The 14,114-nt window shown below is 37.1% G+C and overlaps 1 protein-coding gene across 1 annotated transcript in view; it reads left to right on the top strand.

Annotated features, from left to right (window-relative positions):
- Positions 1 to 4,087: 4,087 nt before the first annotated feature.
- Positions 4,088 to 14,114, top strand: part of LOC126162942 (TATA box-binding protein-like 1) — a 44,579-nt gene continuing 34,552 nt past the window's right edge. Inside the window, exon 1 of the mRNA XM_049919774.1 lies at positions 4,088 to 4,227. The gene's annotated coding sequence lies outside the window, so the exon portion shown is untranslated. The remainder of the gene's footprint in view (positions 4,228 to 14,114) is intronic.

The following is a 14,114-nucleotide window of genomic DNA, read 5'->3' as shown; positions in this document are numbered from 1 at the left end:
GTGTCAGTGGGTTAAGCTGTATTCAGATGTTCACTACCTCACAGAAGCAACAACACCATCTCTAACCTTCAAGCCTTCTTCAATCATCACACCTTCATGAGACACAAGTTTCTTACTACTGAGCAATCATCTGCATTATTACATTCGAAAATTACAGTAGAGAGAAATCAACCAGTATGACCATCTCTTATTAGAAGGTCAATATGCATCAAGAAAGATTATAAGGAATATTGTCATGGCACTAACAAGCTTTTTTCACTTTTACATTGAAAATATTTGGATACAAACTTGTAACTATAGAATGAAACAAATCTTATTGATTGTCTCATTCTTATTAGGTCGTGTAGGACCAAATCAATGAATACAATATTATACAAGCAAAAAGAGAGAAAAACAAATAACAATGTAAACAATATAAATACAGGCTATTTACTAATACCCACATGGTTTCAAGAAAAGCAACTATACTGCTGACAATATACATATGAGACTTATAATATTACTTTATTACTTTATTACTATATCTTCGTCGTTTACCAGCCATGGCTGGACAGACTGCGTCACAAATACAATGTTTATCAACTAACATTTACCCAACACCATATACAAAATTTATATTACAAATAAAAGAAAATATTTATGCAGTGCACAAAAACACATAGAACATAGAGAAAATGAAATATAACTAAACAGGAAAGTAAAACTTCATAGCAGCAAATGAAAATACCTTAAAGCAAAATGTTTACAAAACCATGTAGATCACACACATAAAGTTTCGTTTTGGCAAAATATGTACTTTAAGTAAAACACGAAATTAAATGTGCAGTTAACTAGAACATAAAAAGACGATTAAATTTAGGCAAATTATATATAAAACATAACAATATTTATTATTTTGTCCATTCACTAGAACCACTGTCGAAAAACTCTTCCAAGGAATATAGTGGATGTTGTTTCAAGTCGCTTTACAAACACTGATAAACAGATTATTATATTTATAATGTAAAACATCTTTTACAATCTTATAACTCGGGAAATTCGTTTAAAATTTATACATTGTGGCTTATGAGGAACTGTTTCAATTTCCTCTTGAAAATGTGATGGTTGTCAATGGCCTTTTCTATATCCAGGGGTAGCTTATTCTAAGTCCCTATTCCAGGCTAGATAACATCTTTTTGTACTATACTGAGTGTAGCTCAGTCCTTGTAAAGGCTTTGCTTCTGCCTTGTCCTACAACTGTGAATATCACAGCTTGTTTGGGAAATTGTTTTCTCATTGATTACAAATATCGTCACTGAGTAGATGTGCTGACTTGTGAGTGTCATTAGTCCAAGTGTCTTGAACAGGTGCCTACAGGACATCCAATCTGAAACACCACAGATCGACCTCACAGCTCGTTTTCTGTATTTCAAAAACTTTTATCGCTTTTTTTGGTATTTCCTCAGAATACTATACCATACGAGATAAGAGAGTGAAAATATATAAATTTCGACAAAATTATTGTTTTTCTGTCAAAAAAGGGCAAAATAGCTCTTAGTGCAAAGCATGTTGAGCTTAGTTTCTTGAGCAGATAATCTGTATATTCATTCCCTCTTAATTTATCATCCATTTTTACTGCTAGGCATCTTATATGTGTAGTGTCAAATATTTTCTGAGTACTGATGTCTATCTCAAGCTCTTGGAGCTTGTTATTTGCTGTCTGAAACAGCACTGAATTTGTTTTGGAAAGCTTTAATGATAGACTATTTGCTGCAAACCTCTTGTATGCATGTTGTATTATTGTTTGACTTGTAAATACTTTGACATGCCCTATATCCTTGTAAAAAGAGATCTACTGATGATTAAAGCTACTACTCTTGCTACTACTACTACTACTACTGCTACATCTACATCTATATCCATACTCCGCAAGCCACCAGGCGATGTGTGGTGGAGGGTACCTTGAGTACCTCTATCGGTTCTCCCTTCTATTCCAGTCTCGTATTGTTCATGGAAAGAAAGATTGTCATTATGCATCTGTGTGGGCTCTAATCTCTCTGATTTTACACTCATGGTCTCTTCGCAAGATATACGTAGGAGGGAGCAATATACTGCTTGACTCCTCGGTGAAGGTATGTTCTCGAAACTCCAACAAAAGCCCATATCGAGCTACTGAGCATCTCTCTAGCAGTTTTCCACTGGAGTTTATCTATCATCACCGTAACGCTTTCGCGATTACTAAATGATCCTGTAAAGAAGCGCACTGCTCTCCATTGGATCTTCTCTATCTCTTCTATCAGTCCTGTCTGGTATGGATCCCACTCCAGTGAGCAGTATTCAAGCAGTGGGCGAACAAGTGTACTGTTACCTACTTCCTTTGTTTTCGGACTGCATTTCCTTAAGATTCTTCCAATGAATCTCAGCCTGGCATCTGCTTTACTGACGATTAATTTTATATGCTCATTCCATTTTAAATCACCTCTAATGCCTACTTCCAGATAATTTATGGAATTAACTGCTTCCAGTTGCTGACCTGCTATATTGTAGCTAAATGATTAAGGATCTTTCTTTCTATGTATTCACAGCACATAACACTTGTCTACATTGAGGTTCAATTGCCATTCCCTGCACCATGCGTCGATCTTCCTGCATTTCAGTACAATATTCCATTGTAACAACCTCTCGATATACTACAGCAGGGGTTCTCAACAAAATTTTCTGGAGGACCCCCTCATCGAGCATGATCGGTACCTTCTCATATCACAGTATCAAGTACCTAAGAAAGCCAAATTAAGAGTCTTTTCATGCGTTTTCTATTTTTGGTACCTAGAAAAAGCATTGACATATTCATTATTGAAAAAATATTGAGCTTAAAACTTTTTCAGTTTAGCAATCATTGTTATTGTTTATTTTTTTATTAGTTCTCAAAATCTTTGCCTCAAATCTGGGTGTTTAGTATAACAAACTCCTTAAGAAAATAAAAATTGAGTATAAATTGAAAATGACAGGAAAAAATTAAAACTACTTGTTTCAATTGTAATCTGCATTGAGGATTTCATACCATTGACCAAGATACAACCATCATCAGCAAACATTACTATATTTGCATTGCTATTTACTGTTGCGGGTAGGTCATTACCGTGCACTAATAAGATCGTTGGTCGCAGGATCCAGCCTTGGCGATCACCACACTTATTAGTTACCGACTCTGATTTTATGTCTTACCTGCAGATGTTGGGGTATCTCTTTGGTTTCTGTCATGTAAGTAGGATTCTTTTTCTGGACACCTGGTTGTTCAAACTGATTTTGTGTTCCTTTAAAGTTTCTCTCAAACGAAAGTACATCAGGAAAATTGTATTAACAGTTTAAAAAAATTATTTAACAATTTTGATTATTTCTATGCAAAGAAAATTATTATTGCAAATAATGTATTCCCGTTTTAATCTCCATGGCAATAAAAGGATTGCATGGAAATAAAAAAATCAGCAGGATAAAAAAGAGCTGCTGTACACTGATAATTTCAGTTGTCGACGGAAAATCTGAAGCTAACTACATGTAGAGTCCTTGATTATGAACTTTACCACTAAACGCATCTGTTATTATTACCAATCTTCTTTACTCATTTTGTTTGTAGGCCATTCTAAAATTAAACCAAGGATTAAACAAATGAAAAATGTCAGTACCATCATATTTAAGGAAGAGTGCCAGATGTTCAGAAACGTAAAGTGTAACGTTGTGCATGTAGCTCTAATACTTGACTCCGGAAAACTTGATCTTCGAGAATTCAATGTCGCACCTTGTCAATTACCCGCAGCCTTTCGTACCTTTTTTTACATCATATCATAAACAGTACTACAATCCATGAATACAATAGAAATTGTGTACGTCGTGTCAATATCGTATAAAAATCATGCTTCTGTAGTACTGTAACTAAAGTGATGTGTTTTTATCTACTTTCAACCGTGCCTTCTGTAAGAAATTGATAGCATTTTCGATATGTCTCGTTATTTAATTCGACAAACTCCGAACATTTATACAGTATATTTGTTTTACTCTCACTGTGCATGCAAGGTAGGTTGTATCATCTCTGAAACTTAAATCACTAAGGCAGCGACTTTTGTGCAATGTGCAATATGGCCGAGGACAATGGCAAGGGTGCTTGTTACGGTTTTCGGATTTTACCTTAAATTGTGCGGTATAAGTGTTTATTGAGTGTAGTATAACGATTACGTCTGTTATATTTGCCGAGTAAGTACCTATTATACACCAAGCGCTATAATTTTTTCGGTCCTTGTTGTGAAAACCGTTTTATTGTGTACTTCCGCTCGGCCGTAAAGGAGTAGTGAGAATTCTACTCTCACAAGTGTTATTCTGTTTGAACGATTTTGTTCACCTGTTTGCCAGTAATCAGATTTTTAGGGCTTGTGTACTGTATCAACCGCGCGCTTCATCATTTCATGCGTATGCAGAATTTATTTTGTGTTCATTTATAAAGAAATGCTTCCACTTCATTACTGTATATTTTGACAGTCTCTATGAATATATTCTTAACCGACAGTGGAAGCTCCCACCGCATACTTAGAAAGAGAATGCAATCTTGTGTAAATGTATCGCAACGTTGCGTACGGGTTTCTTTTAAAAAACATTACGTTCGTAGACTTAAATGAAACAAATTACTGCTGATATTATCAAAGAGATCTTTAGACCTTCAGTTTGTAAAGTCGGCTTAGACTCAAAGTCTTTTAATAACGACTATTCGAAAACTTCAAATTTAAAATTCACTGTATTGAGGAAGCTTATGCGGAGGTTCACTTTCTGTGATGATACGGTGCAATTGTATTCAAAATCTCCGAGCGAAGACATGGTGCTTCATTTCCCGTCAAAGTATTCGCAGATTTGTCTCCCAAAGGAGGGGCAAAATATCCATTTGAAAATGAGTTGTAGCGCACAACAAGAGCTGGAGTATTTTGGAAATTAAGACACCAATACAAACATAGTTTACTATCGTCACTGTAGTATTTAGCTTCTCTGTTTGGTGTTTGATTGGTTTGTCATATTCAAATTCATGATAGCATGATAACATAGACTTAAGTCTTTGCTGTGTAGAGAGAGCTGTATTTTCTAGAAAGTTCTCAAACCATTAGCCTACCTTAAAAAATATTTTTTTATATTCTACAACTCGTTTAGTGTTACTGAATACCGTGTGTAATGTTTCACTTTGTATTCTTTGTACTACCTTTAAGAGACTTGTTTTGTAAGCCAAATGATTAACAGCAGCCGTCGACACAAAAGATTTTAATTTGTGCTAGACATTGATAGTTAGTGGAACATGATTAACTAAAGGATTTTGAATCATTGTATGATAATTAGGATTTAAAAATGTGCTGAGTTAAAGAATAATGCAATAAGCACTATACCATTCTCCGAGCAGAGGTCAGAAGCTTAGTCACAAGAGGTAAGTAACCGACAATGAAAAATATCATAGGCTGTTCCATTTTTTTTATTGATTATGTAAGGCAGGAATCTGCTGTGTATTCATAGAATGAGAGATCACACATCTAACTACTAACAGACTGACCAATGCCCCACATCCTGTGTGTGATATTCTTTATTAACGTACACCAGGAATGCCCATGTTAGTCATAGGAGGAGCAAGCTTATTAGCAGCATTTCACTGTTAAAAGTACAGTCAGATTTTCTCTCTTTGTTCCCCTTACGTTTGGTCATTTTTTCCCCTGTAGGCTGCAAAAATGTTTTCATATGAACTGAAACCACTTGTCATTTGCTATTTCAAAAGTGTATTTGCATGGGCTGTTGTTTCTGCAAACCAATTACGAATTTGTTGCTTAGTGACATTTTTGCGGTATGTTGTAAAGTTCTGTGTCATTCATTTAGAACTGGCTGCGTTTCAAGAAAAAAGTGTGAAAATTTTGTGTTTAGTCTTCGATTAGTTGATGGGTCATCTTTTTGTTTTACTTATTTCTGTACACTGTTCAGCAGTATTTCTTTTGTTACTGGTCTGCTCTGGTGCAGTTGACAAAAGCCATTGGGTTGTAGCGTTCTCTTCAGCCTCACTTAGGGGGAAAGGACAGAAGTTACACAGTGTGGGTCTTCTGGTGCTTACTTTGTAATACGATGACTTGCCAACAACAAACTCTGTGGCTGCAGTAGTCATTGGGGTGTCCGGACAACTTCTATAGTTTTTTGCCATTTGTTCATACATGTAATCGCTTGGACCCCCTACATGGAACAGTAGCCTATACTCCAGTTACAGAAAGCTAGTTGTTCCAGTGATTAGCACGATGCAAGAACAGGAACTAAGATTGAATTCCAAGAGAAAAATTCACAATATGATTAATTTTAGTCACGGATGTGTTTTGAACTTAGTGTAAAATTGTCGCAGTACCAACCATTGACTTTGTCAGAGAACGAAACCTCACAGAAAATGTCTTATGCACCCCTCCTTAAACTTAACAACAGGAATGGATCTGTCCAACATACTGCTACTAAACTTAACTTGTAAAAGTTGTAGTGTTGTGGCCTTCATTCTGGTTTGATGCAGCTCTCCATGCTACTCTATACTGTGCAAGCTTCATGTCCCAGTACCTACTGCAACCTACATCCTTCTGAATCTGCTTAGTGTATTCATCTCTTGCTCTCCCTCTACCATTTTTTACCGTCCTCACTTTCCTCCAATACTAAATTGGTGATCACTTGATGCCTCAGAACGTGTCCTACCAATCAATCCCTTCTTCTAGTCAAGTAGTGCCACAATTCCTCTTCTGCCCAATTTTGTTCAGTACCTGCTCATTAGTTATGTGATCTACCCATCTAATCTTCAGCATTCTTCTGTAGCACCACATTTTGAAAGCTTCTATTCTCTTTTTGTCTAAACTATTTATTTTTCATGTTTCACTTCCATACATGGCTACACTCTACACAAATACTTTCAGAAATGACTTCCTGACACTTAAATCTATACTTGATGTTAACAAATTCTCTTCTTCAGAAACGCTTTCGTTGCCATTGCCAGTCTACATTTTATATCCTCTCTACTTCGACCATCAAGAGTTTTGTTCCCCAAATCGCATAACTCGCCTACTACTTTCAGTGACTCTTATCCTAATCTAATTCTCTCAGCATCACGTGATTTAATTAGACTACATTCCATTATCCTCGTTTTGCTTTTGTTGGTGTTCATCTTATATCCTCCTTTGAAGACACTGTTCGTTCTGTTCAACTGCTCTTCCAGATTCTTTGCTGTCTCTGACAGAATTACAATGTCATCGGCGGCGAACCTAAAAGGTTTTATTTCATCTCCATCGATTTTAATACCTACTCCGATTTTTCTTTTGCTTCCTTTACTGCTTGCTCAATATACAAATTGAATAACGTTGGGATATGCTACAATACTGTCTCACTCCCTTCCCAACCACTGCTTCCCTTTCATGTCCCTAGACTCTTATAATTGCCATCTGGTTTCTGTACAAATTGTAAATAGCCTTTCTCTCCCTGTATTTGACCCCTGCCACCTTCAGAATTTGGAAGTGAGTATTCCAGTCAACATTGTCAAAATCTTTCTCTAAGTCTGCAAATGCTAGAACTGTAAGTTTGCCTTTCCTTAATCTATCTTCTAAGATAAGTCGTAGGGTCAGTATTGCCCATGTGTTCCAACATGTCTACGGAATCCAAACTGATCTTCCCCAAGGTTGACTTCTACCAGTTTTTCCATTCGTCTGTAAAGAATTTGTTAGTATTTTGCAGCTGTGACTTATTAAACTGATAGTTCGGTAATTTTCACATCTGTCAACACCTTCTTAAGTTGTGTATCACTTCTTACATTTGTCTTTGTAAAATTGAAAATTGCTGTCAGAACAACTGCTAAACTGTTTATTTTCTCTCGAAAACAGAGTTATGTCAAATATTTTCAAAAAATATTCCATATGCATACTTTATTATTATTTAACAAAACTGAGCTTAGTGTCAAAAATTGCATTACTGTCAGACTGGTGCTGCAACATAAGTTTCAACAAATTGCAGAATGTACGTTTCAGTTGGTGGCTGACTCTGATAACCTTGGATAAGATTTTTTCCGCTAGCCATTTTTATGGTGGTAGTTACATATTGGAGGCACCACTCCCGGTCCCTCCCTTTGAAATCTTGGTTGTGGTGGAAGACTGATCTGTAGTGCAGCCCATGGTCTAGGTTAGGTGGGAAAGTGACAATTTGTGAGTTGGCGAAGCCAACCAATGTAAAAGCAGAAAATTTGGTTGTGGTTACAAACTGACTGGTTAAATGTTAATATCTGCACCATATTGAAAAATATATAATTTTCATCAGTTTCCGATATAAGCTGCCAGTATTACATGACTCATCTGGACCAAAGCAATGCAGTGATCTAACTGCGGATGTATTGGGCAATACATTTAAGAATCTGTTTTGCACATTGCATGAAGGATATGAGTTAATAACTGTAACTGTGTTCACTTCTGTGGCTGTTGCACTGTGTGAAATATGGACATGATCTCTGGTGTCACTTTCAGAAATATAAAGATGCAACAAACGAGATCACCTTAATACTGTACAGTTGTCAGTTATCATTACTCAAATGTTATTCAGGGTATGCAGAATTAACTTTGGCTATAAAGTGTGATTATAAACATAGCTGAGCCACAAAAATATTTAGTTTAACGTGGAACTAGTATTTACTTTTTCTCCCAAAGTGTTCATGCTTGCATTTTGAGTAGTCTTTGTATTCCAGCTACAGTGTAAGAAATGTTCATTACATCTGAATTCACTAAGAACATACAAAATTTATTTCGGCAAGTTCATATCACAAATCTGGTCATCCTAATCTAAGCCGCTGCCTCCATTTTCTTAAGAGTAATCAGTATCTTACAATTCAAACTATTCCAGATCTGTTGCAGATGTTATAAAATTCAGGTATGCACTGCATATCTAGTAAACTAAAGTTATTTTTGGATGACTTGCCTGTGAACATCTGTAGTTTCAAGGCTTATGCTGGTTGTAAAATAGGAAAAAGCTCATTTCTTCTTTATGAGAATCTCTGTAAGCTCTAGTCACATGACTGTTGGCGAACTTGACATTTTGGTGAGTATCATCATAATAAGAAATTCGCCAGGCAGGAGTGGGACTCACGCTCTGAAGTTTCCATACAAACTTAACCATGTACGAGGGTTGGAACTTTAACAGTGGCAACTATTTATTTACACCTCGTACAAAATAGATGTGTGTTTCAAAGTTTTACGGACCTTCAAAGTAGTCACTCGTTGCCAGCGTTGTAGGATACTCTTAGCAGTGCCAGTTGTGTTGACAGGTTCGAGCGGCGCAGTCTGTTGCCCGACGAATTTGTAGCAGTTCTGAAGCGAATGCCGTGAAGTGTTTCCTTCAGTTTAGAAATAGAGTTGAACTTGCAAGGGCTTAAGTCAGGGGAGTGCAGTAGGTGGTATAGCACTTAGCAGCCCCATCAGTCAAACAAATCAGTAACGGCTTGCACTGTACGTGCTGGAGCATTGTCCTGCAAAATGGTCAGGTCCTGCAGAAAGTGTCATCACTTCTGTCTCTATGCTGTTCATTTTTGGAACACAAGCTACGACCAGCTTAGAGACGGAAGTGATGACACTTTCTGCAGGACCTGACCATCATTTTGCAGGACAATGCTTAAGAATGTACAGTGCAAGCTGTTACTGATTTGTTTGACTGATGGGGCTGCTAAGTATTATACCACCTACTGCACTCCCCTGGCTTAAGTCCTCGTGAGTTCAACTTGACTTCTAAACTGAAGGAAACACTTCACGGCATTCGCTTCAGAACTGCTACAAATTCATCGGGCAATAGACTGCACTGCTTGAACTGTCAACACAACTGGCACTGTTAACAGTATCCTATTACTTCCATATCACTAGCAGTGGGTTATGCACAATTCTGATGACTACTTTAAAAAATGTATCTATTTTGTACGCGCTGTAAATAAATAGTTGCCATTATTAAAGTTCCAACCCTCGTGTATAGACAGTCATCTATTCCATAAATCAAGAATGTAGATGACTTTAAACTATTACGACATTGATACTGGCAAGTTATCGATCCCAGGAATTCTGAGACTTTTTGAGAATTTTTGTTAGTTTGAAGTCACATGTCAAATGACACTAGATGTATTTTTGTGTCACATGATTACAGATTAACAATTTTCGGTTTTTTCGTTTGCATGCACTGTGGAACTGTGCTTCTTCGCAATTGCATTATTCTAGATCGGTGAGAAGTGCCCTACAGGTTTTGATGAAAAGTGTACGACTGTCAAATTGTGTGACATAAATGGCCTTATCTTTTGATGGCATGGTCATAAGCAGTTAATATTTTGACTCTGCCAAGGGACCATAGATTTCAGCACATGGCACAAGTTTCACCTCGATACACATGTACCTGTTTTTAACAATCGGACAGGAAACAGTGATCCTATAAGGGTTCCATTTTTACTTACTAAGTTACAGAACCCTTTAAAAACACACGCTTGTATGTGGTCAGCATGTAGCAGTGTTTACATAATAGTTGTTGATGTGAATATAAAATGACTTGTTCCACATTACAATTTAATTGTGCAAATGATCCATGGAACAAGAAACTGACTCTGGCAAAGGTAATGGGTATGACACTCCAAAAAATGTTGTTTTTAAACACTGCCCCTGGTTGGTAGCCCGAGAGCTTTTCCTCAGCAGTATATGCTGTTTTGATAAGAGTATGATTCTGCAGTACTAAAAAGTTCCTACTTTCACGTTGAATCTTTCACATTGTGTAGTGGATGCTCCAATTAAATTTCCAGACAGATTAAACCTTTGTTTTCATATGGGACTTAAAAAGCTGTCACTCTGAACTATTTGAACATGTTTTGTGACACCTGAAGTGATTGTATAGTAGGGGTTCTACATCACCTGCAAATGCTGAAATAGTTCAGTGGGTAACAGCATTCCCTGTGAAAGGGAAGGGTTGACTCCCAGCCCAGCAAAATTTTAATCTGTCACAAAGTTTAATCATTTCAGTAATTTTGTGAGTGTAGATATGTATCAGTTCCATTATGGTGAGTTTAGTTCAGTCTTCAGTGGATCCTAAGGCTATCACTGACTGCGGCATTTTTCTGTGTCAGTTGCTGGTATTAAAAATGACACATTTTCCTGTTTAGGAATCTGTGTTAAAGTTTACGTTCCCCAGTAACTGGCTGCATAAACCAGTTAAAAGGTTAGGGGAATGCAAGGGCATCCTATAAATAGGACCATGTGTACTGTATATACATAGTTCGCCTGTTAAATAATGCTTGTACATATGAAACCTGTCCTTCAGTCAGTAGCGTAATTGTACGTTATAGTGAGAACGGTTCAGCACATTTCAGATTTTCTCCTGAGCATTCAGAACCAAGGGAGAGAAGTACCTTTTTGCTAGATTCCAACACGTGGGAATTATTGGCAACAGCACCAGTCAGATTCCTGTAGGTGTAACTCAGTGCAAGATGATCCTGTCACCCCTCTTAAAGACCCATTAACACATGTTGAGTCATGGCAAGTAGAGTGGGTACAAGTGGCAGATAACGCCCAACATTTGACAATGGTGTACTTTCTCCCAACCACAGAGATGGAAGGAGGTAGTTCTCACCAGATCCTTAGCTACCTTGTCAGACATGAAGATACTTGGATGCCATCAATTTTATCTGACAACAGACCAGTGTGCGATTTGCAAGGGGGGGGTGGGGGGGATTCCCCCCCCCCCCCCCCCCCCCCCCCCTCTGCATCAGACCATCCCCTCCTTTGGTTTTAGTTTATGCATCCCAACCTGGAATGTTTATTTCCCACGCACTGTAGTAAAACTTTACATAATATTTAAATTTTCGGAGCCGAACACTGAAAGTTTTTAATAAGTCTTACTATTAATGTTTCAGTTTTCTATCATCAGAATAAGTACAGCTTTTCACAAATGTGCCTCTACTTTTTGAATTCACCTTGTATATCTGTATGTAGATGATTTTGTAAATAAGCTTTATCTATAATGTACTTTTAAAGATATAACAAGGGATGGCTTTTCTGATAGTGCATACGCGTGAATAGTGATTTTCGGCATTAACATATATTTATAAATAGCTGTTTAACCATGCGTAACGCCACAGTCCAAGCTAGTAACATATATAATTCTACTAACCCCCTAAGACATCCCCCCCCCTCCCCCACTGGTAAAAGCACAAATTGCACCCTGCAACAGACACTGCAAAGTTTCCAAAAATTTTTATTGTTGGGCCTTCTTAAGGATGATTTTTATGTGTAACAAGGTTTCATCGATTTTTTTATCAAGTGATGAGATAGTAACATTACTCTGTAGTCGAGTTCTTTTTAGTTCTATCTCCAGTTAAGATTTTTAGTTAATAAAGTATAATACAACATGTAGTAAAACCTATACAATGATAACCTTTTAAATGCGCTGATCTAACTTTGTGATCAAATGGCCAGGCATTCTTGTTTTAATTGTGATTGTTTTTTGTAATGGGGGAACAATTTTCATAACAACTTACTTTAATAGTTCATTTTTCATAGAACAATCTGTTAGCTTGCCAACTTGCTGTGCTGTGGAGTGATGCCAACCACTGACAGCACTAGAACAGGCAGTGTGGGGATCGGGAGTGTTGGCTCTTCTCTCAGATCTGGCCAGATGAGCAGCCTTCCTTGCTCTTCCAAATGTTACACACAGACAAGACATCCTCCCAAAAGCTGTTAATGTGTGCATGGAATATTTTCAGTAAGATTGCTTAAGAATGATTTTTCATGAAATTCATATTCACGTTCAGTAAGGGTGTTAAGAACCATTGTCATCATTGAGTACCCTAAAATCATACTCGGGGGCTGTTCACAAATATCTGCTGTGTGTGTAGAGGCATTGTTGTTTAGTTAGTGTTCAAAACACACTACAAAATTAGAGACAGTCACCTTGGGGACCTTAAATCCTGATTGTTAATCCATCTTCCAAAACAGCTCATATTCACTTAAATATTCGCCTCGCTTAATGGTTGTGGTGTAAAGTTAGTGGAATCACTTATACAGATAGATGTCTATTTTTTCCCCGCATGCCCTTTGCATGGCCAACTGAAGATACTGGCCTGGACATGCTTCAATGACGTCAGTTTTGTAGTGCTACCACCAAAACACAGCTCTCTAGTGGCCCAGCTCATTACACATAGATCTCTTGTATTTACCGTTTCTGCTTCGCACAAGTACAAATGTTGTTACTATTCATTGATTATTATTTACTCTAGATACTAAAAGAAGACTACACTCAGTAATTCCATTATCTTTAAATTACTTCAAACCTTTGGCCACAAGAGTTTACTTAATACAGTTTAACAACACACTATACTGACTTTTCATAAAAAGAAAAAGTGTAACCATCACTCGTGATGATACTCAGTAACAGTTGTTTTGTACTCAACTACTGCATTTTGTTTATTAGACAGTGTCGTTTAGTCTCGCCATTAAATTTCTTGACACGCACAGATATTTGCAAACAATGTTTTGTACTTTGCTATAACATGTTTTAGGTCAATCATTGTACTTCAAATTCTCTCTCTCTCTCTCTCTCTCTCTCTCTCTCTCTCTCTCTCTAAGATCTTTAAAGCAGCAACATTTCTACCATCAAGAATCTGAGTGCAAGGTTAACATTTTGCTACTGAATACTCCACATCCTTCTCCTTTTCACTTCTTTCTGCCACCTCAGAAAACAGTTGTTAGGCAGTAATGTTCATGAAATCTGTTTGGGAGAATCACTGGGTTGTGTTACTGGTCCTTCAGATTTGTTGTTTGTGGTTTTGTTAATTTGTCAGGAAAATGCCAAACTGTCTGTCTCAACGAGGCTACAGATATTTTCTCCCCTCACTTACCCAAGCACAGTTCTTGTCTCTGACATCTGTAGCAAGTGATATTGATAGCACTTTACTCCTTGCAATTGACCCAGTTCTTTCAAACTATTTGACTTAAATTATTGTCAAAAACTCAGTGTTTTGTAGCATAATAATTATTTTCAGTTGTGGTTGGGAAGTTGATGAGCACTAGTAAATTATTTTAAAGGCGAAGTTCTGTTTCATG

Source organism: Schistocerca cancellata, chromosome 2 (assembly GCF_023864275.1).
Source record: "Schistocerca cancellata isolate TAMUIC-IGC-003103 chromosome 2, iqSchCanc2.1, whole genome shotgun sequence".
Lineage (NCBI taxonomy): Eukaryota > Metazoa > Arthropoda > Insecta > Orthoptera > Acrididae > Schistocerca > Schistocerca cancellata.
Note: the sequence above shows the minus strand (reverse complement) of the source record. Positions and strands in the feature narration are given on the sequence as shown.